We start from the raw sequence: 18,092 nt of genomic DNA, 5'->3' as shown, positions 1-18,092 counted from the left end.
CATCGTAACTCCCCAGAAAACCATATTCACCCAAGAAAAATGATCGTCGAATCGTCATTTATACTCCAGTTGAATCCTCTGCTGAAATATATTAAAAATACAATGCAGGTTTGTTTGAGAACTTGACAAGCATTGTTACGATAGCACTGTGCAGTTGGATTTTGATATTTTGACATATTTACCTTAAATTTAAACATAAATACTATACAGTCTATTGTAATTTTAAAATATGTCAGCTGAGGATGTAAAGGGTTGAAAGGGAAAGGTCAGAGGGTATAGTAACAACAAGGTTAGGATTTGTGGAGGTGGTAGGGGTGTTGATGGTTTCTCTCTGTAGAGGATGATTGAATGTTTTATCCTTCTCTGAAGTGAGAAACTGGAAGAGTTGGGAGTTGAGAGATCTGATGAGGTTAGATATAAAAGGAAGTTGATGTGGAGCTGTTAGCAGTAAAAATTACTTAATGTCTTTGATGTTGTCATCAAAGATAAACTGTAGTCAGCAAAGATAAAAAGAAAATTATCTTTGCTTACTGCCCTGTCTTTCTCACACCTGAAGAAGGCTCCACAGCCGAAACGTTGTGATTCTTTTCTTCTCTTTTCAGCAGGAATAGTCCTTTACTTGTTCCTTTGCAGCCTACGCTTGCTGACACAGCTACTCACCTGATATTTAACATTCCCATAATCACAAATATGAATACCACTGTGGGTATTTTTTCCATAATTATTTATTCTGTCATTGAAGCATATTTTATATCATACCAAAGTGTCATAATCACTGAAAAAATATTTTTTTTCATTTAGAAAATAAGAAAATGATAAATCACTATGAATTGCATTTAGCCTGTTCTGATCTAGATATTCTATATACTTTAACATGCCATGTTCACAACGTCACAACTCAGAAATGCAACAGTGAAGTGTTGTAATAACAAATGTACATACTGTTGGTGACATTGAGATGTTTTGGTAATGAGGAAGGAGGGACATGCAATGTTCACAGGATCAAATTTAAAAAACAATACAGTAAAATTTCTTGTACTTCGGGATTATGAGAGCCTGTTACATTGTGTCTCACACCTCAGTGTCACAATTTTGAGACGTTTTTATAACCAGGGGGAAAACACTTTAACCAAATCAGCCAAGGTGCTGTCAGAGTATTAACATCATGTCTGCGTCGGTGATTACAGCTGACTATCGCTGGAGGACAGTTCACTGTGAACAAGTCAACCTCAACTGTTCTATGCTGCATTCTACCCTAGTGGTAAATATTGGTTTCCGTGCGTGTAATATTCCTTTTTTTGTCAAATATTTTCAAGCACAAAGTTTGCTGTTGAAAATAAGCCTTGTGGTTCTCAATGTTGTGATCCTTTTCCCCCAGTGTCACCCAAATTGATACATTGTGCTTTGGCAATTCTTCAGGCTATATTGTTTAGAGGAGCTCAGTTGAATTAGTTTGCGTAGATAAAGTATTTCTTTTCCCTTTAATCCTTTAAAACATATTACATTTTCAATACATTGTATCTTTCTTCCTACTAATTGTAGCGGCAATGCTTGTTAATAAGACAGAATTAAGTATTGCGGTGCTTTCCCAAATAAGGCCCCATCTCTCTCTTCATCTCTGTGGTGCAGCCACAGAGAAACTATTCATGCAGGCTGATTTAAAGATGTTTTCTTTTGATAAGGGACAGCTCCCAAATGGGGATGCATTTAGCTAAGCCTGGCTATCATGATCAATGGTCATCCATTGGCGCCTATCTGTCTAGGGAGTGCCAGATGGACATCTGGACTGCATTCCTAAGTGTCAGGAGTAAGTGACTCACATCTCACCTTGATCAACCAATCAGGGACTGGTAGGGCCGAGTAACCTACGTGGAATTCTGATGCCCATGGAACTTTCAGCCAATGAACGAGCTGAAGTTCCTCCAGGTAAAAACAGGCAACACAGAGCTCCCAGAAGGAGAATTTCTAAGGAGAATTCCAGGGGTGCGAGACTATTCTAAAGAATTCCAGGGAAGGACGGCCCAGGAGCAGAAAGGCTCCTAAGGGCAGGACATTCTCGCAGCGCGCCTCCTGACCATCCTGATACATTTTCAATACATTGTACTGAATCATTCTTCCTACTAATTGTCATCATTTTTTTTCTGGCTTGATCTTGTAATCAGAGATATCAGAATATTCCTTAAAAACTAGTAAAAGAAGAGGGACAGATTCGTGCACACTAAAAAATATGAAAGGGAAGCAGGACACAGTAACCACCAAACATCTTATAGATTATGAATGTGCCTGAATTTTTTCAGTGATTTAGAGGGTTCTGCCATTTTAGATGTTATGCTGTTCCTGTGTGATGTATCAAATGTGTTATTTAAATCTCCAGTCATTACTATATCAGTCTTAAGGCCTTGCAGTATAGATTGCAATTCATCCAAAAATGCCAAGTTTCCCACTGGTGATACACACAAGGAAATTCATGTACATTCCCCCCCCAAATCAACAAATTTAAAATCAAATACCTCCCTCCTCATCTGCAGGTGGAGAGATTAATGTCAGAAGAAATACAGGTTTAAAAGTCAGGAGCATTGATAGTCCTATTTTAAAATTATGCTAAAATGCTCACAATATATTTAAAACGTTCTGTAAAATGCAAAAATAATTAAAAAATATTAAAATAAGGTTAAAAGAAATGATACACAGTTATAAAGCTCAGGAATGATCACTTTGAAGTTACAATCCACTTACAATATGCCAAAAATGGCAAGAATATGTAAAACAAGTGTATAAAATTAAAAAAAGTTTAAAATAAATACTTAATACTTTTAAAATTCAGGAATGTGATTGGTCAGATGCTTACGATGAGTGTTGCTGGTGTTTCGTGTGATTTAGCGAATTGAAACAAAATATTCAATTTAAAAACGGCAAGAGCTCGTATGAAAAAAAAGTTCGTAATGTAAGTATCTTTGTTGTAAGAACTGCGCCATAACTAGTGACTGGTTTATATTCAGTTATGTGCATTGGGAACAAAAGGGAAACTTACATGGATTTTATTAGGTTTTAGGAATCAGAAAATGTATTTTTACACGTTTATGCCTAAGAGCAGAAATAACTTCCTGCTTTCAGCGCTTTTATTGTTTCTGCTTGTAACCTCGAACAGAAAAACCCAGTACTGACTCACAGAAACGCCCCGGAGTTTCGGTGTTTCTGGGATTTAAGAGGGATGTATGAAGACAGTAAAGGGGAGTTTTTTTTCCCCCGCTGTAGAGTATGAAGGCGGTGTGACGAGTCTGGAGGGAGGAGACGCACATTCCGCATGGAGAGCGCAGAGCAATGAGTTTCACCTGCAACTCGCCGAGTCCTGTCCTATATAACCGCTGAGCCCGGGTACCCAAAGTCTCCAGCCAGTGTTGGAGATGTACAATTTCAATAGTTGTTTTTTTAAGCAGGAGCCGGGATTTTTTCGCTGCTATTATTATTATTATTATTTTATTATTGGAGTTAGTGGTTACTGTGCTAGACTGGCGCGAATAGCGCTTCTATTCATTTTCTCTGCTCAAATACTCTGCTGGGCAAAGCTTAAATTAAAACCTTTTTCTGAAACATTGAGTGTGAGGGGTAACAGGTGGAGTTTAAAGCCAAATAAAGGGCTGTTTTGGATGAAAGCAGTAGATTGGGTCGAGCTCGTTACTGACCTCACTCACGCAAACTCCATACGAGGTGTTCGGGGCTACGATAAAGAGAACAGTACCTCCTTGTGATGTATCAAGAATACACATAATAATGAAGCCCATTTCCGCCAGGGAGTGAGAAAAAACCGCGCTATGGTATCTCATATTTGCGATTTCGAAATTATCCCCATATATTTCTGTCCTTTTGTTATTGTAACGGGTTCTAGGGTTTCTGTCCTTGTCGCTCCCGCCCTAGTTCATGCCTCACTGTATAGGCTCGAACCCAGGTCTTGCCAACTAAGCTAAAGACCTTCAAGTAAAAAAGGAATTGTACCAGAACTCGTTTTGGATAGGTTTGTGAAATTTGAGTTAGATACCTAACTCACCAGAGCTGTTTTTATAACAAAATATGGGAACTGGAAGAAAAGCAATAGGGCACTGATGGAGTTTATAGACTGTGATGCAAATACAGGAATAACTAAGAGAGGAGGGACTAGTTCAGGAGCACAACCAGCTCTCCCCTGCCCAATCTCACAGCAGGGTCTGTTGTACCCCAACATGAAATTCAGAATCTTGGAGCTCAGCTTTTGATCACTCAGCTGAGAGATGAGCCCTGGGCGTATGGGGCAAATACGGGAGACGCGTTACTCGAGGGAGAGTTTTTATCCCTAAGGGATGACTTGTTTTACAACAGCAGACAATATAATGAAACAAAACCTCTGTTCTGCTGCTTCAGGCTGGTTCCACTGGGAACAAGTGGGGCTAGGAGCTCGTGAACAGCAATTGGCCCAGTGGGCAAAAGATGTAGAATATACTTCTATTAAACACATACCTTAGACATATAAATGTGGTCAGCACAAAGCAGACAGAGCAGTCCCTGAATTCAAAGAACAGATTTGTTAAAATCCCTTGTACCACTTTAGATTGATCTCGGTTAGAACAAGACCATCAGACGTGAGGGGAATTCGGAACAGGAGCCTCTGCTTCGTCGTTTATTGAGCTTCTGATCAACGTCTGAGTGAAAATTATTTATTGTCTTTGATTAAAGTACACAAAAGGGACCTTCCTACGAGCCGGAGTCAAACCAGCGACCTAAGGATTCAACGCTGTTTCCACAACAGTCCTCCGCTTTATCAACTGAGCTATCGAAGGGATGACAGGAGTTGTTTCTTTACACATACTGCCCAATGTAGTGTCATGTTCCGGGTGATTTAAATCCCAGTTTAACATCAAGTTTCCAACTCGTTTCCTTAGTCTTGTTTACCTTGAATTTAAGACACGAACCAGGATTCTACTGTATAAACGTCCAGGAATATTACACAATGTTTGATGGGGCATCAATCACTCCAGGCGGAAATTGACTTATTTTTTTTCTAGAGGGATCATATTAAACCTTTCATTTGGATCGAGAAGAGGATCACCATGAGACACAAAACATACCTGTCTTTTTTCTTAAAATCGAAGAATTCTTGAATTTAAGACTACAACGAACTCAGCCTGCAGCTCCTCAATTAACCTGTTCTTAACTTCAAGGAACCCAATCCTGAGCCCTCTAGAGGTTACTGAAATAGAGGACTGATTGAAATGAAGAAATTCAGAAGCAGACTAAGCGGAACACTGGATCACATTAGAATATTACCCTTTATAGTGGGAATAAAACTGTCACGACATAATGAATTTACGCATCAGTTGCTTGGAATATCATTGTAATATTTAATTTGCTTTCCTGTCACACCACTTTTATTAATTATGAAGTTTATCAATACACGTTTATTTAAAACAATGTCATTTATTATTAATACAGTTTCATTCCGTCTTTATTAGAAGCTGTATCACAGATAATGCATATAAAGCCTTCAGTATGCGATTGTGAGTTCAGTTATCCCAGGGAGTGAAGAGAACTGAAATTAAGTAAAATGACATTTAAATAGAGTGTAAGTCTTAAAAGTTACCTCTCACTTCAAAATATTTACAAGACTCTACCAGGAGTGGGGTTTGAACCCACATGGACATTTGTCCATTAAGTCTTAAATCCAACGCCTTAACCACTCGGCCATCCTGGTCAACAGCGACTTTATCTCCGTTGTTTAACATTTCAATATGATTCAACTATTTAAAAAAATAAACCAGGGCCCTGTCACAGAAACGTACCCCGTTCTGCCGCGCAACAAACGGGTACTTAGCACAGTACTAAAGAGGAGCTGTGTTTACTGTCAGCAGACATTTCCTCATTTCGAAAGACGTTTTCGCCTTCTCTCAGCTTTTTAAAGACGGTCATAAACGATCAAGAAGTAATTAATTTCAGTTTGAAGTCTGTTTCTTTTGTCTCCGCTTTTGATGAAGAAAAGCCGTGCGTGGGAGATCCCCTCTCTGAAGAAGTTTGCCGTCACCCTGCAAGAGAGAAGATCCATCATTCACCGAGGCAACCGCTGAGACAATTAACATTAAACACGTGAAATGCGAGATGCTTTCTACTTAGGGATTTTTTCGTTTCTACTTTGTCAGAAGTAGGATTTAAACAAAGGTCTCCAGGAAAAGCTGCAACCTAAACGCAACACCTTAGACCACCAACCATCCAACCTGTGTCTCTTATATGGAATTATATTTTATTTCTTTCTACTTGTTGAAAATAAAAAAGTGAAATCATGTAATGAGGGAAATGTCTTTTTTCATGGGAAAAACTAGTACGAGCAAATGTAAAGTTAGAGCAGCGCTCAATAAAAACGATCAGAAACCGAAAGCGCTTCTTATGCGGATCAGTATATTCCGATGCCGGTGGTTCTGCAGAATAAGAAAAGCCGATCTCAAAGCAGTGGGTTGCCATTACGGCTACTCTGGCTGCAGCTGTTTTAAGATCTACTCAGCGGCACAGAAAGTTGTAGGAGGTCAGACTGGTTTGCGCTGTCTGAAAAACAGTATGCGAATTTAAGCTTATTTAAATAAGATTATTTACAATATAATACATGCTCCAAAAGCGTTAATCCTGCAGTGGCTGCTATTTGAAACGCCTTCATAAATGACGTGTAATAGAGATTTATGCAGCTGGCTTCTATGCTTCACAGTATGTTGCAATCAGGAAAATAAACCTATAAGAAATGTACAATACAAGGTCTGTTCCCAAACGTGAAAGCTGTATTACACTGATGTCGGTCTTTTTGAAATAATCCAGATTGTAAAAACGACTGCGCCCTAGCAGATCAAAATATTACAAGAAGGCTGTAAAGCACACTCTGAATCGATCCGAATATTTAATTTCCCGGTCCGTTTAGGCTACAACAGGCAATTTTACGTTTATCCAGCAAAGCATTTCTCAGTTTAGTGAACTACTGGTGCTTTTAAGAGATCTGAACGTAGTTCGTCAGGATGGCCGAGCGGTCTAAGGCGCCAGACTCAAGGGCTCCTGTCTTTCCATTGCTTGGGTGTTCTAGTCTCTGAATAGAGGCGTGGGTTCAAATCCCACTCCTGACAAATAATACCTTTTCTCTGTCCTGCATTTTCCCTTCTTGTTGCGCTCGCTGACAATGACAGGAAGAGGAAAACGGATAAACCGGTTTGCGGGCACATGATGGGCAGGGAAATGCTTCGTGAACACTTCAATGTGATTAGCAGAAAGTCAAATAGGCTTCGATTCTCCCTTACGTTCGGGCTGCCTGTAATCGAGTAAAGATTTACTGCAAAGTATGTATTCCAATGTGAAAGACCGAAATATAAAGCCAGAAGAAGATTTATTAAAACATATCTGTTTTCCTTGTGGTTTATCCTTTATTTAATTAAATGTGGCATTGTGAAATCAACCTGTAGCCCTACCGAATGTAGTCACTCTCCCAGTGACAGCGGCAGGAGCAGAGAGATTATATCAGAGCTCGAACAGAGAGTTCGGAAATCGAGGGAAATTGATTTACAGAACATTTTATTAAACTTTCCTATCTGCTCGGCCTTACTGAAGTATTTTAGCTTTTTTTTTTGTCTATTTCTATACTTTACAGTTGTAAACTTAAACTTGTCCGTTTAGCCAGAGAAGAGAGATATAAGCGCTATACCCCACGGTAACCTCCGATTCCAATAACCTTGACTAAAGCAGGAAGATCAGTTTCTGCTCGAGACAGCAGTTTTCTGAACTGTAAATCTCCAACAGTAGCTGGAGACGGTGTGTGTCCGGGTTCAGCAGCTATACAATTCACGTGTCCTCCCTCCTTTATTACCTTCATACACTCCTCTTAAACCACAGCAAACTCCCGGAATATTTCGGTGAACAGGTAGTGGGTCTTTCTTTCCGAGATCACAGGCAGAAAAAATAAACACGCTGAAATAAATTTCCTAAAATCCAAAGAAATACAGGTACGATTCTGATGTATCTCAATAGTTTTGGCACGAATTTGCAATGCTAATCTATTGGGCTCTGCACGCGTGGGCTCGAATCCCACTCCCGTCGGTTTGAGCCTTTGTGTTCTGTTTCTAAGTTGGGTTGGCGGTCTTTTGCTACTTTAGGAGAGCAGCAATATTTCTAGCGTTGGCTGAACATGGCTTAGTAGCTGACAGACAATAGTCTCTTAATATTTCGGCTAAATTTATGTTTTGTACTGCTTTCACCTGATATTAATAGTAGTCCTGATAAACGGTTTTGGGACATGGCGCATCTTGAAAAATGTTCTTGTGAATTTCAGTTTGAAAAAAATGCACGCACCAGAAACCGGAACTGGTCGTGTTTACATAATACGCAATGCAATAGCAAAGATTGGATTTGAAAATAAATCTTGCTACGAGTCCTTAGTTGTTACAAGAGGCGTTTTAGCACTTTTAGCTCATAAATCCATCTTCCATTTGTACTCCATCAATATTAGCAATGTTATCTTTACCTAGCACTAAATGTAGCTCTAAATAAATGCAAATTTTAAAATACATTTAAAAATAAATGCTATTCCATATATTGTAACTTTGTGGTATTTAGAATTTTTATCTGAGGATGCAGGGGAAAGTATTATACAACTGTGAAAGAGGCTCGGATTTTAATACAATTTCGATCAAAAGAAAACCAAAATCCGTAAGATTGAATTTGACCTTCAGTTGAAATATTTGAAGAAACTCTCAAAGAAGCAACTGCAGTAGTGGAGAGATTTGATCCGATGTTCCGATGTTTGCAGTTCAATAATCCATTCGTCCTCGAAAGAAGCAAAGGCAAGTATGTTTTGAGTGTCACCATGATCCTCTTCTCAATTCAAAAGAAAGTTTTTATGTGATCCTGTTCCCACTAGAAAAAGAGTCGATTTCTGCCTGCACCGATGTCCCTTCAAATGTTTTATAAGAACTATGGACGTTTATAGAGTAGAAGCCTGGTCCATTTCTTCTACTAAACGAGACTATGGGAGTGAGTATTTTGATATCGAACTGGGATTTAAATAAAGAGGAACACTACACTGCATTGGGCTACGCGTGTGACAAAACATTTACTTTCCGACCTCTCGATAGCTCAGTTGCTAGCTCTTAAGACTGTAGACAACAACAGCAGGCGTTTCTTATGTCCCTGGTTTGAATCCAGTTCAAATGATGGTGTTTTCTTGTTCCTTAATCAAAAAGTGAAAATTTCGAATTTGTCTTTCACTTTGATGTTCACCCGAAACCTCAGTATACAAAGAAGTAGAGGCTCCTGTTCTGATTAATCCTCAAGTCTGATTGTTTTGCTTAGACCTTTAAAATGTACACTGTTGACTGTTTGCGCTTCCTAACACAATTAAAAACCCGCCGACAAGTTACCGATCGGGAGTTTAGTTCAGTGATAGCGCGCACTTAAGACTCTCCGTTTTCTATCGCCGGCATCTTTGTATTCTTTTTAAACGCGATATCTTTTATTCTTCGTGTGTGAATTTCAGGGAGACTCATAAACCCTTTGTCTGTTTTAAAGATACATTATTTTAAACCAGACATAATGAAAGACGGAGTAATTAGACACACGTACAAAACACATGAATCTAATTGAGAAAATGTTGACCGTGGCGATGTACAGTATTACTAGCTGCTCTGAACTCAATGTGGTGCTGTATGGGAATGCGATGCAAACGCCAGTGGCACAATGGATAACGTGTCTGATTACGGATAAGAAGACTTTAGGTTTCTACTCCTTCCCGGTTCGTGAAGAAGCTTTTAAACCACGCTACTCAACACTGACATCGTAGTGTGTGCGGTCCTACACAACCTTACTATCAACTAGATGAGTCTTCTGTTCCATCCCGATTCTTTCCGCACATTCCTGCTATTTCACAACCGTTATTGTAGGACAACAGCCACAGACACGAGAAGATATACTATTCCGAACAAATGTCTTAAATAATCAAGTTGAAAAGGGTGACAATAAGTTTTTGTTTCTTTAACGTAACCTTACTTTTGCCTGTAAAGTTCACATTCTTTTCTGTAGCCGCAAATCCCCAATATTTCTGCTGTCTCCCGAGAAACACAAGCGTGGAGTCAAATCATATTAAATAACACAACACATCTATTAATTTAACACCCAGATGTGACAGAACACATGTAAGACTTACACACAGCCTTTAATGTGCGATAGTGAATTTGCAGGTATCCTGGGGAGGGAAGAGAACTGATATTAAGGAAATACATATTTAAAGGGGATGCAAGTCTTAAATGTGTTTTGTCACATCTGGGTGTTAACTGAACAGTTTTTTTAGCATTATTTATTGTGTTTTGACTCTATACTTGTGTTTCTCAGGAGACAGCAGAAATATTGATGTTTACATTTATATTCACATTCCCGGTGATATTGACTTAGGTACTCAACTATTTACTTGTAGTTTGACTCGTGTCAAAAGTTGAAAATCTCTGCAAACATCAAGATGGCTAAGGACGTGGAAAGAAACTCAATCACATTTAGAGAAGGTAATGTTTAGATCGGATTAATTCGAAGTGTGTCTCTGGGTGCGTTTGATCTACTAACGTTGTGTTTAACTGAAGGACACCCTGACTGAGTGTGCCATAGAAACTGACACACGTCGTATTTTTTCTACATTCACAGATTTTTGGCTAAAGTAAAAAAAAAAAATCGTTGTCATTTTCTTGCCTGCTGGCAGTAATTCTTTTGCACTGATAAGAAAGATGAGCAATTTATCTTTCGCAATGTGTGGATTTCTTGAAAAACAAGTCGTGCCAAAAACGAAATGAACATTTCATTTAAACATAATGCTGAAGAATATTGTCTGTAACAATAAACGGTGCGCGAAGACAGGATGACAGGCACCGCTGGGATTTGAACCCAGGATCTCCTGTTTACTAGACAGGCGCTTTAACCAACTAAGCCACGACGCCGGCAGCATTCGCCTCTTTTACTTCCACTTGGACACACCGCTCTGAGACACCTGCGTTCAGTAAGCGCTGAGTCGGCTGGCTGAGCACGTTGCCTCCTTTACATTCAATAGGTGCCCCGACACTAAGAGAAAGGTACAGAAATGGCTTTTATCGGGCACTTTTCATGTCCAATGCGCTTGACATCTCCCACGGGCGGCAGAGTTCATTTACGACACTTTTCCTTTCTTTATTCTTTCTGTACTCTTTGATGAAAAAAAACGAGCAATCATGTAAGGGACAATGTATTTTTTCATAGAGAAAACGTGCACCAGGAAATGTTGTGTTTAGAAGAAGTGAGTTAACATGAAAAGTGACCTAATTTACCGGAGCAAATGCTCACCTAGCAAGAGCTGCTTTGCTACAAGAGAGAAGTAGAGTAAAGACGTGATCATTTCACACCGTTGTGGAACAAAACGCTTTTTTTGTCAAGACAGAAAACCAGGGTGCTCCAGGTGAGGCTTAAACTTTCAACCTCGGCATAACTCCACTGATTGTCATTTTACTGTACATGGCCTGAACCAGGAAGAAGATTGGAAGTCAAGACGTTATGGTGTTGTTTTAATACTTTCCTGCTCTTTTAATATTCAGGTTTAATCTTTTATTTGGGAGTACTTTCAATTGATATTAATCCTAGTCCCAATGAACGATTCTGGGCCATGGTGCATCTTAAATAATGTTCTTATAGATTTCAGTTCCGAAAACAACTCAGTAGCAGGCTATGCAGAACAAGTGAACACATTTCGAACTGTTGTGAATGCAGTGGAAATAATTTAGTCACTAAATAACAAGCTTATGCACCACTCGCTTGAAAATTGTTATATTTAACAAAAATTGCTTTCCAGACACCACAACTATTCACAATAATTTTATCAATACATGTCTTAATGAAAAGTGTAATTTTTTAATAATTAACTTTAATGTCCATCTTTATTAGTAGATGTATTACATGTACAGCCTTTAATATGTGATAGTGAATTTTCAGGTATCCTGGGGAGGGAAGAAAACTGAAATGAAGGAAATACATATTTAAAGGGGTGTGTTCTGTCATATCTGGGCGTTTGAATAGATTTGTTGTATAAGTTATTGTGATTTCACTCTATACTTGTGTTTCTCAGGAGAAAGTCGTTACATTGGGGGTTTGAGGGTATAGAAAATATGTTGTGCTGTACAGGTAAATGTAAGGATATGTTGAAAAAAATGTATTGTCACCTTTGTGAACGTCATTATTAGATATCTGTTGATCGTTTAGCGACCTAGGCCTCCCTCTGGACTCTGCACTGAGTTGAAAGCTACAGTAGCTCCTCACTGCTTGTCCTGTATTGTTACCTGTGCTCTCGTCTGCATTATCGATGTGCAGCACAGCACCAAGAACACCATAAACTTTGTGACGGAAAGTGCTTAAGAGCATAAAAAATATTGAACATTTTAAACATTCATAGAACAACTTGAAAACTGAGGGACAAAAGACCATCTATTTTGCAGGTTCACAGTAGTTGCAAGAAAACCAGTCGCCTGACTAGTGACCTAGAGATAAAAAGTTCGATATTCTACTGACTGGGCTATTCCTGTCTACTCAGTTTCTCTCTGAAACAACGTTTTTCAAGAAATTTGCAAAATTTGAAATACAATACTTGCTTAAAAGTGCAGATTATTTTTTACGCAAAACTGCAAATGGAGAAAACAGACTCTTTGGAGTCTCTGTGGTACAATTGCTTAGTGCGGCCAGGTTGGGACTAAAATTATAGTAAGGTGATGGTTCAAGTGCATCCAGGCACACCTTTCTCACTGTTCCAATGTGAACATCTATGGAAAAAATGGCATAAAATATTTAACAGATTATTGACCTAATTGATACCGATGTCTTACCACTTGGCCACCACGCCTGCAGTTCCACTTACTTTCCCATCAAGGCTAGCATGTTTTTTAAAATACAAAAAAGTTCCATCTTTGAGCACAAATTGCCATGGTAGGAGGAATAAAACAAATATGACTGTTCAAATGAATTCTATTGAAACTGATTTAATCGCGCAGAATCTACAACAACAAAACCATGATTCTTAACAAGGAGATACTGGGCAGCAGTGGGATTCCAGCTCACGCCCTCGAAGAGATGGAGCTTTAATCCAGCTCCTTAGAGCGCTCGACCAGGGTTACGCTTGATAGCAGCTTTTCAGCACTTGTAGTCTGACTTTGTGGTGTTATGCTCCATGGAAGAGACTGCACCTCCTTTTTTCGAGATGCTTTCTCTCACTTGGTGAAATATTCACTTCTTTGGCCCTCTGAATATAGTTCTTCTGTTAAGCAAGCTTCAGACTCTGCTTATAGCGCCCGTGTAGAGATTTTATTTTTACAGGAAGACGCATTCCGAAACGTATCTCTGTAGTTTTAGAAAAGCTTTGAACAGCGCACAAACAGTATTCTAATTTCAACACGGCAGATCTGTGCAGCAATCGTACTCGATTTGACTGTGATTCTGAAATACTTCTAGCAAACATATTCAGGTTTCCTTGAACCTTTAATAAAAAAAAAATACTTTGCGATGTTCCGCAGATGTGCAGTGTGCCTTTCCTCTTGTCGTATTCAAGAGTACTCACTGCGGGAGCTCCTCACTGCGTGTCCTTTACTCTACTGTGATTTCTTTTAATTTATCTACGTGGAGTGTGGTGAGAAGATCACCTTGAACATTTTCGGTTTGTGAAAGGAAACACTAAAGAAAATACAAGTGATGAACATTTAAAATAACCACAGTACAGCTAGCAGAGGGAAAGATAAAAGATGATTTAGAATGACATTCACAATAGATTGAAGAAAAGCACAACCGCTCAAACAGGGACTTGAACCCTGGACCCTCAGATTAAAAGTCTGATGCTCTACCAACTGAGCTATCCAGGCCCCACAAGAAAAGCGATACTGTCGGGATTCTTGCAAGTCACGTCTCTTCTTGTTCCGAAGCGCAGTCGTACCTGACCCGTCTGGAATGACCACTGACGGACTTTATCCAGAAGTGACGGCGCCACTCCCAGTAGAATGAGAGAGAAATACAGTACGACACGAGGAGTCAAGGGACTCCCACAATTCATCTTTCCTCACATTACTGATTTTTTCACAAAGAATTTGACCTTTTCACAATCAGATTTTTTCACATTTAATAAGATCCTTTAATCAACAACATTTAAGAAAGAAAACAAATGGAACATTTTTTGGAACAATAATAAAAAAAAAACCTTCAATGTCTTGGTTGTATACGTGTGCACACCCTTTATAAAGGGGGTAGCAACTGTGCTGAAATTTAACCAGTCACATTCCAGATCATGTACAAAGGTTATTTGCCTTTGCCAGACATCAATTGTATTGATTCGTATTAGTCCTATTTAATATCAGCTGATCACATACAGACGCAGCCATTCAAAGTGCGTGTTATAGACACGTACTGCAGGTGGCGTCGCGCATTGTGACGCAAGATGACGCGAGGCACCGCAGTACGTGATTGGTTGACCGACAGGGGCACTCGTGGTCCGTTGGTCTGTCGTAGAAAGACTTACAGTAAACGTCTTTGCTGTGCCCGTTGTAGATATTGAATTTTACCACTGAAAGGAAATCTTAGTAGCTGAGCATAAAAAGAATAGGAGCATACTGTAACGCGTGTGAAGGCCATAAACGATATTAATTTTGGAACATAAACATACAGTATATGGCTGGTCTTGGTACTTTAAAGAAAAAATACACACCAGTATTTAATTTCTCCCTAAACATTTTAAGCATCGAAGTCTTTAACTAAAGAGATACTGGAGTCAACAGGCATACTTTTAGAATTTGATTAAAAGGGAATATAATTTTGAATCGCGTATATATTTTATGAAAGCAAGATTGCTCAGCTGGACAAAAGTACACAACCTACCTTTATCAGAAATATTTATGCATCAAAGCCTTTACTGAAGATATTACTAATAGTATTGATAATGAATGACTTTGGACAAGCTGTATACTCAAAGTATAATTTCTTTAGCACATTTGTACAAGCACTTGAAATCTGTCCAAGCCATATTTTGTCAGGCATTTTGTTTTACTTCAACGGGCATAAAAACTCCCTTGCTTTTAACAGGGCATTTCATAATTTCTAACTACGAAAATGATTTAAAATGTGACACTTATCATTCAACTAGAGCTCAAAATATCACAAGGATCCTCAAGAGCACAGCAAAGACTGTATTAAAAGATACTTGTATGAGATACATGAGAATCCAGGCTTTTTTTTATCAACGCTTTCTTTTCCGTATACCAGATTTTATGGAACCACTTCAGAAGGGTGTCAGCCAGTCAGATTCCAGGAATCGGTACTTTAAAAGAAAAATACACACCGGTATTCCATTTCTCCCTAAACATTTCAAGCATCGAAGTATTTAACTAGCATGTGAAATAGCGTGTGAAAAAGTGGTAGTTTTAAGCTTTTCTGCTAATATAATATGGAATCGCGTATCTAAAGAATTTAATAACGATATGATTATATTCGTGTACTGCGACAGGGCTATGTAGGGCTGTTTCGCCTCCCTATCATGCGAGTTGTGTTGTAGCCTACTGGTCTACGTGCCTGATTAGCAATTTTCAGATTGTGTGTTCAATTCCAGCTGGTGCTGGACTTTTCTTTTAACAAACATTTCTTCGAAAAAATAGAATAGCGATATTATGGACAATCAATTGACTTTTATATTTCAAAATATCGCAACATGATCAATTCTAAGTCATTTTTGATAACAATGAATAGTCACCTTCTTCCCTTCTGCGGGAAACGGTCCCTGCTTCTGCTTCCTGCTTCTATTGTGTGTGTGTGTGTAATAGAGTAAATTTGTATAGAGAAATGGAGGCTGGACAGTATGCGATACAATATAAACATTTATATTGATTTAAATCGTGTTTTGATTTAAATCGCAAACGCGTGTTTAATTATATGTGTTTTTTTAATCATAATCAGGCTAATGCAACATAAATTGATACAGTATCTCTGTCTTATTTTTAGTAAATAAAGTGCATTTTTGCACACTATATGTGCAAACGTTTTATGATATGTCGCTGTTGTGAATGTCTGTGGACATGTGCTGGCTGGACAGGAGGTTCCACTGTACACAGAGATCTTAGAAGACAAAGATCAGACCTGGGCGCCGACAGTCAATCTGGACAAGACCAGTTATGGTTTTCCAGAAAAAAAGCCAGACCCCAGGGAAACAGCTACAAATTCACACTTAACAACACATTAACACCTAACAACGGGAGCAGGGACGAATTAGGCCAGTACCCACTATTGTTAAACATACAGAAAAGGATATTAAAGTATTGAATATTAGTATTGGCTTTAGTATTAGCCATACAGAACATTAAAGTGCCCCTTTTCCATTCAGCGGGTGCCTGAGCCGCTGTGTCCTATCTTCTGACAGTCGCCGTTGTGAACAAACATTTCTTTGGAAAAATGAGACGTTTCCCTTTGTCAGAGATATAAATATATAATATATAAATAAATTAAATTTAACTAACATTTGAAATAGCATGTGAAAAAGTGGTAGTTTAAGCTTTTCTGCTAATATAATATGGAATCGCGTATCTAAAGAATTTAATAACGATATGATTATATTCGTGTACTGCGACAGGGCTGTGTAGGGCTGTTTTGCCTCTCTCTTCATGCGACTGTACCAGGAAGAGGATTTCTTTCTATTCGAAACGTGTATTTTAAAAGTTTAAGAAGTAAAAACCTGACACAGATTTCTAAACTGATCAGGATCGTTATCTTTGTCTTGCATAATAATGTTCACCGCTCTGTCCAGCAAATTAATAATAAACTTTATTTTATATAGCTTTTTAAACGAATAAGTAGTTAGATTGCTCATAAACCTAATCACTTGCTTTCTCTTTTTATTTAGGCTCAGATTTCAACTATAGATCGTATTATTAATAACCATAATAACAACCAACCAACAAAAACAACCATATAAACATAATACCAACCAAAAACATAGATAACAACCACAATACAAAATCAAATATATCAAACCATTATACTCTCGCAAATTCCTCCAATTATCATAGTCCCGCCCCTTATGCAAAACCAAACCCTCCTCCCATCCCAGTTTCTCCTCTTTATCATAAACAAAATCCACCTCAATTTTCAACATAAAGCATTACTGCTTACTGGGTTTTTGAGTGGGGGGGGGGGAGGTGTCTTTCGCTGGAAATCTCGCCTGCTTCTACTTTACGACTACAACCCCCTCTCTGCAGGAGTGCTGGCTGTGACGAATTAAACCGGTTTCACAGGTATTTTCAAAGTAGGAAGTACAGTGTTAACTGGTAGCTGGGCTCCTCAATGAAATCGCTTTAACATGCTAATGTGTTGGTGTAACAGTCCGGGAGTGGCAAGCTTCTAATGTCAACTCGACTCGATTGGAAGACAATGAACGTATTTTAGCCCTAAATGAATTAATAGCAAACATGGTTTACATAAAATACAGTTTTCCAAGAAAGTTTATAATAATGCGATCTAAAGTTGAAATCTGAGCCTAAATATAAAGGAAAAGCATTTTCAGAGAGCAATCACGCTGTGTTTATGTAGAAAAAGCGATTAGGTTTATGAGCAATCTAATTACCTATTCGCCTAAAACGCTATATAAAATAAAGTTTATTTAGAGATGAATGATCAGTGTCGCAGTTTAAATAATTTTCGTAGGAGGGCTTGGACAGATTCCAAGTGCATTTTTGCAATTTACGTTGTAATACAGTTTAGAATACAGTTAGTCTAAGCTTTATCAGCTTTATTTATGGGTTGCAATTTAGAAAAAGTCAAAAACCGCACTCAAAATGCAATTTAGAGCTTTCTGGCAAGAGGAGACACCCAAATTATAATGTAACATACCACTGTTTGTGCATTAACAAAGTTATACTGCAATTTTCCTTAGATACGCGATTAAAAAAATAAATTTTTTGAATCCCCGGCGGAACACACTCCATAAGAATCAGCGCTTTTATACAGTATATCGCCTTTAAACACATATATTTAAACACGCGTTTACGATTTAAATCAAAACGCGATTCAAATCAATA

General features: G+C 38.4%; 3 non-coding genes across 3 annotated transcripts; 1 reads left to right on the top strand and 2 right to left on the bottom strand.

The window, feature by feature from the left end:
* Positions 1-5,639: 5,639 nt before the first annotated feature.
* trnal-uaa (transfer RNA leucine (anticodon UAA)) lies at positions 5,640-5,722 on the bottom strand. The gene has a single exon. It is a non-coding gene; the product is annotated as a tRNA-Leu (tRNA).
* Positions 5,723-7,016: 1,294 nt separating this feature from the next.
* trnal-caa (transfer RNA leucine (anticodon CAA)) lies at positions 7,017-7,127 on the top strand. Its single transcript has 2 exons — positions 7,017-7,054; positions 7,082-7,127. It is a non-coding gene; the product is annotated as a tRNA-Leu (tRNA).
* A 3,769-nt stretch (positions 7,128-10,896) lies between these two features.
* On the bottom strand, positions 10,897-10,970 carry trnat-agu (transfer RNA threonine (anticodon AGU)). Its single transcript has one exon. It is a non-coding gene; the product is annotated as a tRNA-Thr (tRNA).
* Positions 10,971-18,092: the final 7,122 nt, after the last annotated feature.

Source organism: Atractosteus spatula, assembly GCF_055471065.1.
Source record: "Atractosteus spatula isolate fAtrSpa1 chromosome 10 unlocalized genomic scaffold, fAtrSpa1.hap1 SUPER_10_unloc_15, whole genome shotgun sequence".
NCBI lineage: Eukaryota > Metazoa > Chordata > Actinopteri > Semionotiformes > Lepisosteidae > Atractosteus > Atractosteus spatula.
Note: the sequence above shows the minus strand (reverse complement) of the source record. Positions and strands in the feature narration are given on the sequence as shown.